Source organism: Ctenopharyngodon idella, chromosome 2 (genome assembly GCF_019924925.1).
Source record: "Ctenopharyngodon idella isolate HZGC_01 chromosome 2, HZGC01, whole genome shotgun sequence".
NCBI classification, from domain to species: domain Eukaryota; kingdom Metazoa; phylum Chordata; class Actinopteri; order Cypriniformes; family Xenocyprididae; genus Ctenopharyngodon; species Ctenopharyngodon idella.
This window is the reverse complement of record NC_067221.1, coordinates 28,828,720-28,841,500: the sequence shown is the minus strand read 5'-3', so window position 1 is coordinate 28,841,500 and position 12,781 is coordinate 28,828,720. Positions and strand designations below refer to the sequence as shown.

The window sequence follows — 12,781 nt, the reverse complement described above, 5'->3', positions numbered from 1 at the left end:
ATAAAGACAGTAGAGCTGGAGGACACTGATTGCAATTAGGTTCATTGTCTTCTATTTATATGGTTATTGGGTGGTACCACTTCGACTGAAGGTTCAAAGTGTCAAAGTTCTCACACTCATTAAGTGAAGTCTCCCGCAGTGGAGCTGGCAAGTCCTCTACAAGCAATTACCTGTTAACTAGGTTACTCTCACCTTGGTGACAAGATTGTTAGGTGGGTTTCTGCTCTGTGAAAGCAGACAATTTCCCTCAGCCTGAGGGTGAGGTTCTTAGCTACTGTCTCTTCCAGCTCAGATTTTTCCTTTTTTTTTTTCTGGTTCTGGTTTCTATCTGGCTAATGCCAGAAATCTTTTTTACATTAGGAAATAAATGACAGGCTTTAGTGTTATCTGATTGAATGTATTATTAATTTTTTTTTCATTTGTCTCCTTGATCAACGCAATGAAAAACACCTTAAAGGCTGTCGCAAAAGTGCGCATCAAGGGTGCATATTGGCCACAAAGGGGGCGCTCGCGAGCACCCTTCTGAAACTCAAAATGACAAATGGGACACCTTACAGCAGGGTTCCTCAAATCCGGTCCTAGGGTCACTTCTCTGTAGTGTTTAGTTCCAACCCTAATCAAACACACCTGAACAAGGTAATCAAGGTCTTCAGAGTTAGTAGAAAATAGCAGATAGGTGAGTTTGATCATGGTCTGAACTAAACTCTGCAGAAAAGTGGCTCTCCAGGGCAGGATTTGAGGAACCCTGCCCTATGGTCTTGTGGACTTCACGGACATGTGCCTGCAGCGGCCATTGTAAGTCCATGAGACTGTAAGTGCATATGAACTGTGCCATTTGGGACAGGGCCTATCTCTATGTGTGAGTTTGTACTCAGTGTTAAAGTGTGTGCTTGCCTGTGTATGGGCAATCTCATATGTCCTGAATGATGCTGAAAATTATATTCTAATTATACAATTAAAAACGATGTCCCTATTGGAATCATTTTTGTACGATTGTTACTGAATTTCAAATTCAGCAAAAAGTCACACCAGGCACAATCAGGACAGATTAATCTTTACATTTTTGATCAATGGTGTCACTTCAGAGTGCTTGAGCACATTTAAGACAACTTGGAAGTTATCCCTAAGTTCAAGATGTTATATATATATATATATATATATATAATATATATATTATTTTTTTTTTTTAAAAATCAAAATTTTCGAAGGTTTGACTTTAGTCATCTTTATACAAGACCGTTTTTAAGAAATACAAAATATTTGTAACTTTATTCTTAAGCTAGAAAATAGCAGTTGAGAAGAATTGTATTATTTAGAATATTTTATGGTCCAAGCTTTTGTTTTATTATTATTATTTTGCTTGATGTATAGGTCAAAGACGAGACGTCTAAATTTGTTGTCCGAAGGCCATTAATTTAACATAAAGTCAAGTCAAGTCAAGTCACCTTTATTTATATAGCGCTTTTTACAATGTAGATTGTGTCAAAGCAGCTTTACATTGATAACTGGTACATTATTTGGCTGCACAGCAGCTCTTAAAAGAATAGTGTCAATGCAGGCAGATCAAAGCACTGTTGAATATCAAATGTCAAGTCAAATGTCAAGTGTCCCCAACTAAGCAAGCCAAAGGCGACAGCGGCAAGGAACCCAAACTCCATCAGGTGACATCAGGTGGCAGACAAGTGGCAAATAGGTGTTTAAATGGAGAAAAAAAACCTTGGGAGAAACCAGGCTTAGTCGGGGGGCCAGTTCTCCTCTGGCCAACAGTGCTTTGTAAAAAGATAAATATGTGTAAATATAATATTAAATCACTTAACTCTTACCCTTCTTTTGACCCAGAAATATTTGTGTTGCAAACTATTAAATTAAGAGAGTTATTGAGCTCTAAAGTGTCAAAATGTCATTCAGTGTAACTGTCCGGATTAAAATTCTAATGACAAAAGTGTTTTTAAAATGTAGAAATTCATCCTGAAAATATAAATGAACACCCATGGCATAATTGTGCTAGTGTTTGCAGCAATATATAGAACATTGGGCAACATACTGCATATACAATATATTTTAAAACTTGAATAATATTTGTCCCGACTTTTGTGTTTCATGAATGTCATTCAGTATAACAAAGATAAAAAAAAAAAAACATTTTAAAGCATATCACATGATGGTAATCACGTGACAGTGTGTGACATCACAAAGAGGACCAATTGAAGACCCTTTATCTATGGGATAAGGTGAGCAAATCTCTCTGAAATATTTGATGATTTCACTATTTCTCCCTCTAGTAGCCTTTGTAACAAAAGCACATGTCCTTCAGTAAAACACAGAAAACATACTTTTAATGTTATTATTTTATAAAAAGCTATATTTAATATGAAACTTAAGGATAATCTTTATAGGTAAAGGCCATTACTTTATATAGGTGGCCAAGGAACTGCCTGTTAAATATGTTCATGTATGAAATCTGTCCTTCAGTATCACGCTTTTGTCCTTCAGCACAACAAAAGTTTCATGTTATACCACAATGTCACCCTTTATGCTGAATGACAGTGGTTTTGTTATCCCACGTTTTCAGTAGTTTACAACAGGGGTTCCCAACACTGCATGTTTTCCTTGTCTCCTTAATCAGACACACCTGATTCAGATCATCAGCTCATTAGTAGAGACTCCAAGACCTGAAAATGGGTGTGTCAGACAAAGGAGAGATATAAAATATGCAGTGTTGGGGGGCCTCCAGGAACGTGGTTGGGAACCACTGGTTTACAACATTTAAATCATGCAATTATTTAATGGCATTTTAAGGTATTTCAAGGCACATTATCTTTATACTGTAGATGCCATTGTCTAAGGAGCGGGCTGCATGGCACAGATAAAAAATCAACACAGATCCAGCTGCTAGGGAAGAAAGACTAGCCAGAAGAAAGGCAAGGTATTGTTTTCATGGTTTCATGGTATATAAATATATAGGATATAAAAAAAAATCTATTTTTTTTTTTTTTAGTTATCAGAGAAGAAAGAAGGATATCAATCCTGATCATCCACCAATCCATACAAGGAAACAATTTGATGTTGAAAAAAAGAAAACAATGGAGATTAAATCAAAGGAGGCGCCGTGAAAAAATAAAATGAATGTGGTGATGAACTTAACTCCAGTATCCTCTGAAGGAAACTCTTTTGAACAGCCCCCTGAACAACGTGTACAAGTACAACATGAACCTGCACCTCCAGAGCTGGAGCAACCATCTGAGTCCTTGACTCCAGAACTAGAGCAATTCCTTGAGCCTCAGTCTTAAACTCTGGACCAACCACTTGCTTCCTCCACTCCTGAAAAAGTGAAAAAGCTTTCAAAGCTTTGCAGGCAGCTGCAAAAAGAAAAACGCAAACTAAAGAGGAAAATTCTCCAACTGGAAATGAGACTAAAACAATCAAAAAAAAAAAAAAAAAAAAATACGAAAGACTATGCACAGGTCAAATAAATTCAAACACAATCTAAGTGAAAAAACTAGGTCACAAAAACTAAAGAAAATGTCTCTTTTGAGGAAAGAACGGGTCATTGCTTTTCTAATTAGAGATGAAAATAGTCGCCTTCTCTCAGGGAAGAAAGACACTGTCACACAAAAGAAAAAGAAGTTTCAGAGGTGCATACTCATGAAATCTCTAAAAGAACTCCATGCAGAGTACAATTCAGAGGTGGATGGGACACTCTCACTCTCATACAGACAGTTTTTATGACTGCGGCCATTTTACATTACAGAGCTGAAGGCACATGACCGCAATACCTGTGCGTGTCTCGATCACGAGAATGTGAAACTTGTAGTTGACAGGTTGAGCCAAAGCAGGTTGCTAAAAACCTCAAGTGTTTCTAAATTACTGTCTTCTGTTGTCTGTGATCTCAAGAACAAGAAATGCATGTACCGTGTTTGTACAAAGTGTTGCTATCATGAAATAGAGCTGGCCCTACCAGAAGAGAATGCATCGATTTCATGGCATCAGTGGCAAAGGGAGAAATCAAGCAACGGAGAAAAGTCATTCACAAATTTTGTGAAAAAAAAAAACAAAAAAAAAAAACAGAGACGGGCATGTGGCTTGACCTGGTTAAAAATTTCAACAGGAAACTGGATGCTATTGCACATGTTACAGGAATGCCAATCCTATGCCTCCATTTCATGACGAGCGTGCCATGTGGGCTCATCTGAAGTCTGTTTTAGATGATATAAAGGAAAAAAACCCATCCCTGACCACACTACACTGCATGAGTGATGGCCCCGTCACACAATATAGAAATAAAAAGAATTTCTACCTCCTGAGCACTGTTCTATTTCTCATGGGTTTCAAAGAGGTAACATGGAATTTTTCTGAAAAGTCCCATGGAAAAGGCACACCTGACAGAGTTGGTGGTTCTGTGAAACGTTGTGCAGATGAGTTTGTCAAAAAGGGCAGTGACCTTCAGAGCCCAAAGGATCTCTACACCGTGCTGGAGAAAACACAGTGAAGTGTAAAGTACTTCTGGATTGCTGAGGATGAGATTAACAAATGTGATGAAGAAGTTCCAAATGAGTTGCCAGCTGTCAAAGGAACCTTAAAAATCCACCAGATCATCACAAAGGAACCTGGAAAGATCCACCATCGGGAGGTGTCCTGCTTCTGCTCTCAAGCAGGCATCTCCTGTCAGTGCGATGCTTCAACAGAAGTGGACTTTCGAACCAAAATGCAAAAGCAGAAACAGAAGAAAGCCTTTCCATGACAGTGAACCACGAGAGGACTTGAAAGGAAAGTTCATAATAGTCAGTTATGATAACCAGCCATTTGTCTGTCAAGTTCTGAAGGTTGTGGGAGAGGAGATGAAAATCAGTTGCATGCAACAAACAGCTGAAAAAAAGAATTCATTTGCGTGGCTTCAAGTTAAGAACATCACATACTACTTCAAGTCGGATATCCAAGCAGTAATCTCCAAACCAGAGCCATTTTCTACAAGACAAAGGAATTCCAAACTCTGCAACTTTGACTGGGAAAAGTTTATGGAGCTTTATTAGTCCAAAAAGTTACACACCAGTTAGGCTACAGAATACTATAGACCTTTAAAGGCCTTTAAAGACTTTTTTTTTTTTTTAGTTTTTTGCACAATGTTTCTGAAATGTTTTGTAATTAATAGCTTTGTTTCAAATGTTCAATGCTGATTTAATCCTACATGAATGAAATTGTACCTCTTGCGTCAGATAAACTGTTGCATAGTAAAATCCATGTTCTTTATGTGTGTGGCGTATGGATCATCTCTCTCACATTTTTAAACATCTCCAGTTTTTTTTTTTATAAATTAAAAAATAGCTACAAGAAAATACTATTGCTGCTACTAATAATAGTTCATAGGATCAGTACTGTTATCGCTGAAGAACTCACATTTAATCAATATTTTTAGGCTGTAGTGATACGTGTCATTCAGGGTAACAGAATATTGTCATACAGTACAACACCAGTATTTTATATTAAAATACAATCATTTTGTTTTATTGACTCAGAGAGATGAAAACAAATCTCAAAGGATGAAGTAAAAGATACTTTTAATAGATTTTACCCTTTTTTTTAGTGTAAGACAGGAAGTATTTGTATAAAAAAAAACTATGAATTTTGAGTTGTACCTGTGATGCATCAAATATGTGGTATTCAAAATAAAATGTCATTTTTTTCTGGGTAGCTATATTTGTACAAGTCTAAGCATGGACATATAACCTTGTGATTAAGTGTATATTAAAAAATAATAATTTAATGCCCATTTTCCATAGTGTTATACTGAATGACATTTTACTAGGGTACATTCATATCAATCACAATAAAAAAATATAGCTGCAAGCAGCGATGGTGGGCCCAAGCCCGGTGGCACCGCTACCCCGGTGGCTTCACGGCAACTGTGCACGGCGGGCAATAGGCATTTAAAACGGTTAAACATAAAAGGACTATTTCGAATTTATTTGAATACACCACATTTACTGCAGCAGTTGGTGCCCATATGATCTCACACACACACACAGAGAGAGAGAGAGAGAGAGAGAGAGAGAGAGAGAGAGAGAGAGAGTGAGACTGAGGGGGCAGGGGGGTAGGACAGAGAGAGAGTGTGAAAAATCCACATTCAAACCAAAATATCTGACTTCCTGTTGGTCGGAGCTAATGACTGTAAATTAGAAAGTTGTCCGTCTTAATAAGAACAATATGTGTACCGAGTTTGGTGACTGTAGGTAAAAATACCCCCCCCCCACTTTTGTCAAAAGGTGGCGCTACTGAGCCCCTCCACCACGCCCGTTTCTAAGGCTTTGTCCATGTCTACTGGTCGACAATATTGATATGTGTGTCAAGTTTCATGCAATTTGAAACATGTTAAGAGCCTTAAAAACACTAAAGAATATTATTAAAGTTTTACATGTTGCCATGGCAACAATATTTATCACAAATACATTCACAGGTCTACATCTGCCATGTTTTGACATTATTGTGATGAAGTTTAAAGCAAATCGGGTAAGAAAAGAGGGTCATCTCAAAGCATTTTGTAAGTGACACACTTCCTGCTGCTAGTTGGTGGCACTATAACTTTGACTCACAATAGTCACATCAATGTGATTGGACTCCTACAATGAACACACAGCTGAAGTTTCATAAAAATCACTCAATGTATGCATAAGTTATAACACACTTCCTTTTTCCCTTTTCTCGCCATAAATTCGTTGCCTCGCCACGGCCAAACCATTCGAGATATCAAAAATCCGCTGGCAATTTTACATCACCGATGTCTTGACTTCATGTTGACCGAGTTTGGTGGTGATCGGATTAATCGCCTAGGAGAAGTATATCAAATTCCAAAGCATGTGTTTTTCAAACAACCCATAATAACTGACTTCCTGTTGAGCTGGTGTATAACTTAGAGCACGAAAGTTGTTCGGCCTGTTGAGGTCTATATGTGTACCGAGTTTCATACTAATACATGCAAGTGTCTTTGATTTATGGCCAAGTTTTCGGATCCCATTCAAGGGGGCGCTGCCGAGCCCCCTGCCACGCCCAGGTACCAACCTCTGCGGCGTCCTAATGGCCGCAGATTCCAATATGTGTGCCAATTTTCAAGAGTTTTTGAGCATGTTAAGGCCCCCAAAAGGCCCCGAAAGGTTGAAAAATAATAATAATAATAAAAAAAAATTAAAATAATTAAAGCTGCATGCAGCGATGAAAGGGCCCTCGCACCCGGGCTCACCGCCACCCAGCGGCCTTAGGAAAACAGTGAACAGTGGCCGACATGCATGTAAGCGAGTAAATACAGGAGAATTATGGCCAAGTCATTTCAAAGTGCCAGACTTCCTGCTGCCAACAGGTGGCACTTTGACTGTTACTGAATATTGCCATGTAGATGACTTCAGGCCAGGACTATTATCAAACATGTGAAGTTTGGAGCAGATCGGACTTTGTATGCCTGAGTTACAACAACTTCCTGTTTCGTGGCGTTAATCGCATACATTAGCACTTAGCCAAGTGTTGCATGATTTAACATGTTTCTAGTGTGTTTGGTACTTTATGGCATATTGAAATGTGTTATCTGGGAGTGAATTACAGTGTAAAGCATGCCATTTTCTGTTGCCAGCAGGTGGCGCTATGACTAACTGAATATTGGCAAATAGATGTCTTTAGGCCAGGACTTTTATCACACATGTGAAGTTTGGGGCAGATCGGACATTGTATGCCTGAGTTACAACAGCTTTCTCTTTCATGGCGAAACATCAGACTTTGTCAGACTGCCACAGACACGCCCTTTAGTGAAAACTCTAGATCTTTGCAATTTAACATCGCTAAGGCCTTTAGATTAGACTGACCAAATATGATGTTGTTCTGGTTAAATCTGTATGAGGAGTTAATCACAGTGTAAAACATGTCATTTCCTGTTGCCCGCAGGTGGCGCTATGACCGTAACTGAATATTGCCATGTAGATGTCTTCAGGCCAGGACTCTTATCACACATGTGAAGTTTGGGGCTGATCCGACTTTGTATACCCGAGTTACATAAACTTCCTTTTTCATGGTGAAACATCGAAATTTGTCAGGCTGCCACGGACACGCCCTCCAGCAAAAACTCTAGATCTTCGCAATTTAACGTTGCAAAGGCCTTTAGATTAGACTGACCAAATATGATGTTGATCTGATAAAAGCTCTAGGAGGAGTTCGTTAAAGTACAACGTCTGGAAATGGCAAAAAGTGCACAAATTTTGCAGAGAAAATTCAAAATATCCGACTTCCTGTTGGTTTTCAGACTTTGCACCAAGAGACTTTTTTGTAGGAATTGGGCTGTTACATGTGTCTACTGAATTTCATACCTGTATGTGAAATGTGGTGCAAGGGATATTGTAGGTGGCGCTATCGAGCCATTTTGCCACGCCTAATTCTGAGACCCATAACAGACGTAAATTTTCACCACTTCTGACGCGTGTGCAAAGTTTCATGAGTTTTCGAGCATGTTTAGGCCCTCAAAAATGTGATTCATTTGGGAGTAGTAGAAGAAGAAGAAGCGGAAGAATAAATATAGCTGCAAGCAGCGATGACGGGCCCAAGCCCGGTGGAACCGCCACTACAGCGGCGTCAGGGCAACTGTGCACAGTGGGCAATAGGCATTTAAAATGGTTAAACGCCCTCCCCGCCCATTTCTAAGGCTTTGCCCATGTCTACTGGATCACAATCCTGACGTGTGTGTCGAGTTTCATGCAATTTGAAGCATGCTAAGAGTCTCAAAAGCATCCAAAACGAATATTAAAGTTTGATGTGTTGCCATGGCAACAACATTCCAGTAATCACAATTATTTTCAAAGGTCTACATTCACCGTGTCTTGACATTATTCTGATGAAGTTTAAAGCAAATTGGGTAAAAATAAGAGGGTGATCTCAAAGCATTTTGAAAGTGATACACTTTCTGTTGCCAGTTGGTGGCGCTATAACTTTGACTCACAATAGTCACATCCATGTGATCGGGCTCCTACAACGAACACACAGCTGAAGTTTCATAAAAATCAATCAATGTATGCATAAGTTATAACACACTTCCTTTTTCCCTTTTCTCGACAAAAATTTGTTGTCTTGCCACGGCAAAATCGTTCGAGATATCAAAAATCCGCTGGCAATTTTACATCCTCAATGTCTTGACTTCATGCTGACCGAGTTTGGTGGTGATCGGATTAATCGCCTAGGAGGAGTATATAAAATTCTAGAGCATGCGTTTTTCAAACAACCCGTAATAGTCAACTTCCTGTTGGGGTGGCGTATAACTTAGAGCACGAAAGTTGTTAGGCCTGATGTGTACTGAGTTTCATACAAATACGTGCAAGCGTGTTTGATATATGGATCAAGTTTTCGGACTTCGTTCAAGGGGGCGCTGTCGAGCCCCCCTGCCACGCCCGGGTACCAGCCTCTGTGGTGTCCTAATGGCCGCAGATTCCAATGTGTGTGCCAATTTTCAAAAGTTTTTGAGCATGTTAAGGCCCCCAAAAAGCCCCGTATGACAGAAAAAAATAAATAAATAAATATAGCTGCAAGCAGCGATGGCGGGCCCAAGCCCGGTGGCACCGCCACCCCGGTGGCTTCACGGCAGCTGTGCACAGCGGGCAATAGGCATTTAAAACGCTTAAACATAAAAGGACTATTTCATATTCATTTGAATACACCACATTTGCTGCAGCAGTTGGTGCCCGTATGATCACACACACACACAGAGACCCACACAGAGAGAGAGAGAGAGAGAGAGAGAGAGAGAGAGAGAGAGAGATAAAGTGTGAAAAATCCACATTCAAACCAAAATATCTGACTTCCTGTTGTCGGAGCTAATGACTGTTTATTTTGTTTATTTGAACGGGGAAAAATCTAAGATAACGATAGTAAATTATGGAGTGCCGCAAGGATCTGTGTTAGGCCCTCTGCTATTTTCAATATACATGCTGCCACTTGGTAATATTATAAGAAGACATGGAATTAGTTTCCACTACTATGCCGATGATACTCAGTTATATATTTCAACACAACCAGATGAAAACTCTAAATTATCCAATCTGACAGAGTGTGTTAAAGAAGTAAAACATTGGATGACTAGTAATTTTCTTCTATTAAATTCAGATAAGACTGAAGTATTACTTATGGGGCCAAAAACCTGTACACAGAATCTCTCAGACTACAATCTGCATTTAGAAGGATGTACTGTTACTCCACCCTCGACAGTTAAAGACCTGGGTGTTATATTAGACAGCAACTTGTCCTTTGAAAATCATATTTCATATGTTACAAAAACAGCCTTCTTCCACCTCAGAAACATTGCTAATATACGGAATATGTTATCTGTTTCCGATGCAGAAAAGTTAGTTCATGCATTCATGACCTCTAGACTAGATTACTGTAATGCATTACTAGCTGGTTGCCCTGCTTCCTCAATAAACAAGCTACAATTAGTACAAAATGCAGCTAGAGTTCTTACCAGGTCAAGAAAATATGATCATATAACACCAATTTTATCATCTCTACACTGGTTACCTATTAAGTTCCGTATCGATTATAAAGTACTGCTAATGACCTACAAGGCTCTAAATGGTTTAGCTCCTGTGTACTTAACTGATCTTCTATCGCCCTACAATCCTTCACGCTCTTTAAGATCACAAAACTCTGGACTTCTGGTTGTACCTAGGATAGCTAAGTCCTCTAAGGGAGGGAGAGGGTTTTCACATTTGGCTCCTAAACTCTGGAATAGCCTTCCTGATAATGTTTGGGACTCAGACTCGCTCACCCAGTTTAAATCTAGATTAAAGACGCATCTTTTTAGCCAAGCATTCACATAATGAATCTCATATCAGATCAATTGCACATGACTATCTTTGCTTAATGTTATGAACAGCAGCTATGCTAATTATTCTCCATTTGCTTTTCCGTTTTACCTCGGGACGCCCGTCTCTTAAGAAGACCTTAGATGACCAACACTTTTGAAGAGACGGCGCCAACTCCTGCGAGGACTTCAGAAGATGCAACATCTGGATCAACACGCACATTCGCAAATTTCTATATATCCTAATTATTGTTAATATGTAATTCATTTTTCCAGGAGCTCTTTGCTTCTACCTTCAATTAAATTGCTAACAGTGATTGTAAATTAAATTGTAAATTGCCTAAATTATTACATTATTAGCTAACTGCATTCTCCAAATTGTAATGTTGACATGCATTCTCTGTAAAGCTGCTTTGAAACGATATGTATCGTGAAAAGCGCTATACAAATAAATGTGAATGAATGAATGAATGAATGACTGTAAATTAGAAAGTTGTCCGGCTTAATGAGAACAATATGTGTACCGAGTTTGGTGACTGTAGATAAAAATAACCCCCCCTCTTTTGTCAAAAGGTGGCACTACTGAGCCCCTCCACCACGCCCGTTTCTAAGGCTTTGTCAAGTCAAGTCAAGTCACCTTTATTTATATAGCGCTTTTTACAATGTAGATTGTGTCAAAGCAGCTTTACATTGATAACTGGTACATTATTTGGCTGCACAGCAGCTCTTAAAAGAATAGTGTCAATGCAGGCAGATCGAAGCACTGTTGAATATCAAATGTCAAGTGTCCCCAACTAAGCAAGCCAAAGGCAACAGCGGCAAGGAACCCAAACTCCATCAGGTGACATCAGGTGGCAGACAAGTGGCAAATAGGTGTTTGAATGGAGAAAAAAACCTTGGGAGAAACCAGGCTTAGTCGGGGGGCCAGTTCTCCTCTGGCCAACAGTGCTTTGTTACGATTCAGGTAGCTATCATAAGTCCGACAGGATCGCAACATTCAAAGTATTTATTCCAGTTCCATCCAATTGAGGATCGTATTCATCACGGCGGTATGGACGGGTGTTGAGGAACTGTGTCGTGGCTGTCGTGTCGATGAGGCCCTCACAGTGGATGATCTAGTTGACTCAATCTCTGCTGATACGTCAAGGCTGCATTGTGGTCGTGTCAAGGTGCAGGTCCTTGGTCTCACCTGGATACGGCCCGGATCCGGTTGACTACGGTGAACCTCGGGATAACCAGAAAGACTAATATTAGCGTAGATGCCATTCTTCTTCTGATGTAACGAGTACATCAGGCGTTATAGGAAGTGTTCCCGGTTCCGGCTGACCTAATTTATGCAGCCTAATAATCCTTTAACAGATTTGAAAATATAAATTGGTAATGTGTTATGTGTATGCCAGGTTAAAGAAATGCGTTTTTAGTCTAGATTTAAACTGACAGAGTGTGTCTGCTTCCCGAACAATGCTAGGAAGATTGTTCCAGAGTTTAGGTGCCAAATAGGAGAAGGATCTACCACCTGCGGTTGATTTTGATATTCTAGGTATTATCAGCTGGCCTGAATTCTGAGATTGCAATAGACGTGAAGGACTATAATGAATTAGGAGCTCGCTCAGGTACTGGGGAGCTAAACCCTTTAGTGCTTTGTAAGTAATTAGCAAGATTTTAAAATCTATACAATGTTTAACAGGAAGCCAATGCAGTGTTGACAGAACTGGGCTAATATGGTCATACTTCCTAGTTCTAGTAAGAACTCTAGCTGCTGCATTTTGTACGAGCTGTAGTTTATTTATCAGGCGAGCAGAACAACCACCCAGTAGAGCGTTAAAGTAATCTAGCCTTGAGGTCATGAACGCATGAACTAACTGTTCTGCATTTTTCATTGAGAGCAGATGTCGTAGTTTAGATATATTTTTAAGATGGAAGAATGCGGTTTTACAGATGCTAGTAACATGGCCTTCA

At 39.4% G+C, this 12,781-nt stretch overlaps 1 long non-coding RNA gene and 1 gene segment (V, D, J or C); both read right to left on the bottom strand.

Annotated features, from left to right (window-relative positions):
• The window catches only part of LOC127504263 (immunoglobulin lambda constant 7-like), a gene marked incomplete at its 5' end in the record, with an annotated part of 338,360 nt that overhangs the window by 157,025 nt on the left and 168,554 nt on the right, over positions 1-12,781 (bottom strand).
• Positions 1,427-12,355, bottom strand: LOC127504273 (uncharacterized). The gene is made up of 2 exons (XR_007927328.1): positions 11,718-12,355; positions 1,427-1,716 (listed from the first exon to the last, which is right to left on the bottom strand). It is a non-coding gene; the product is annotated as an uncharacterized LOC127504273 (long non-coding RNA).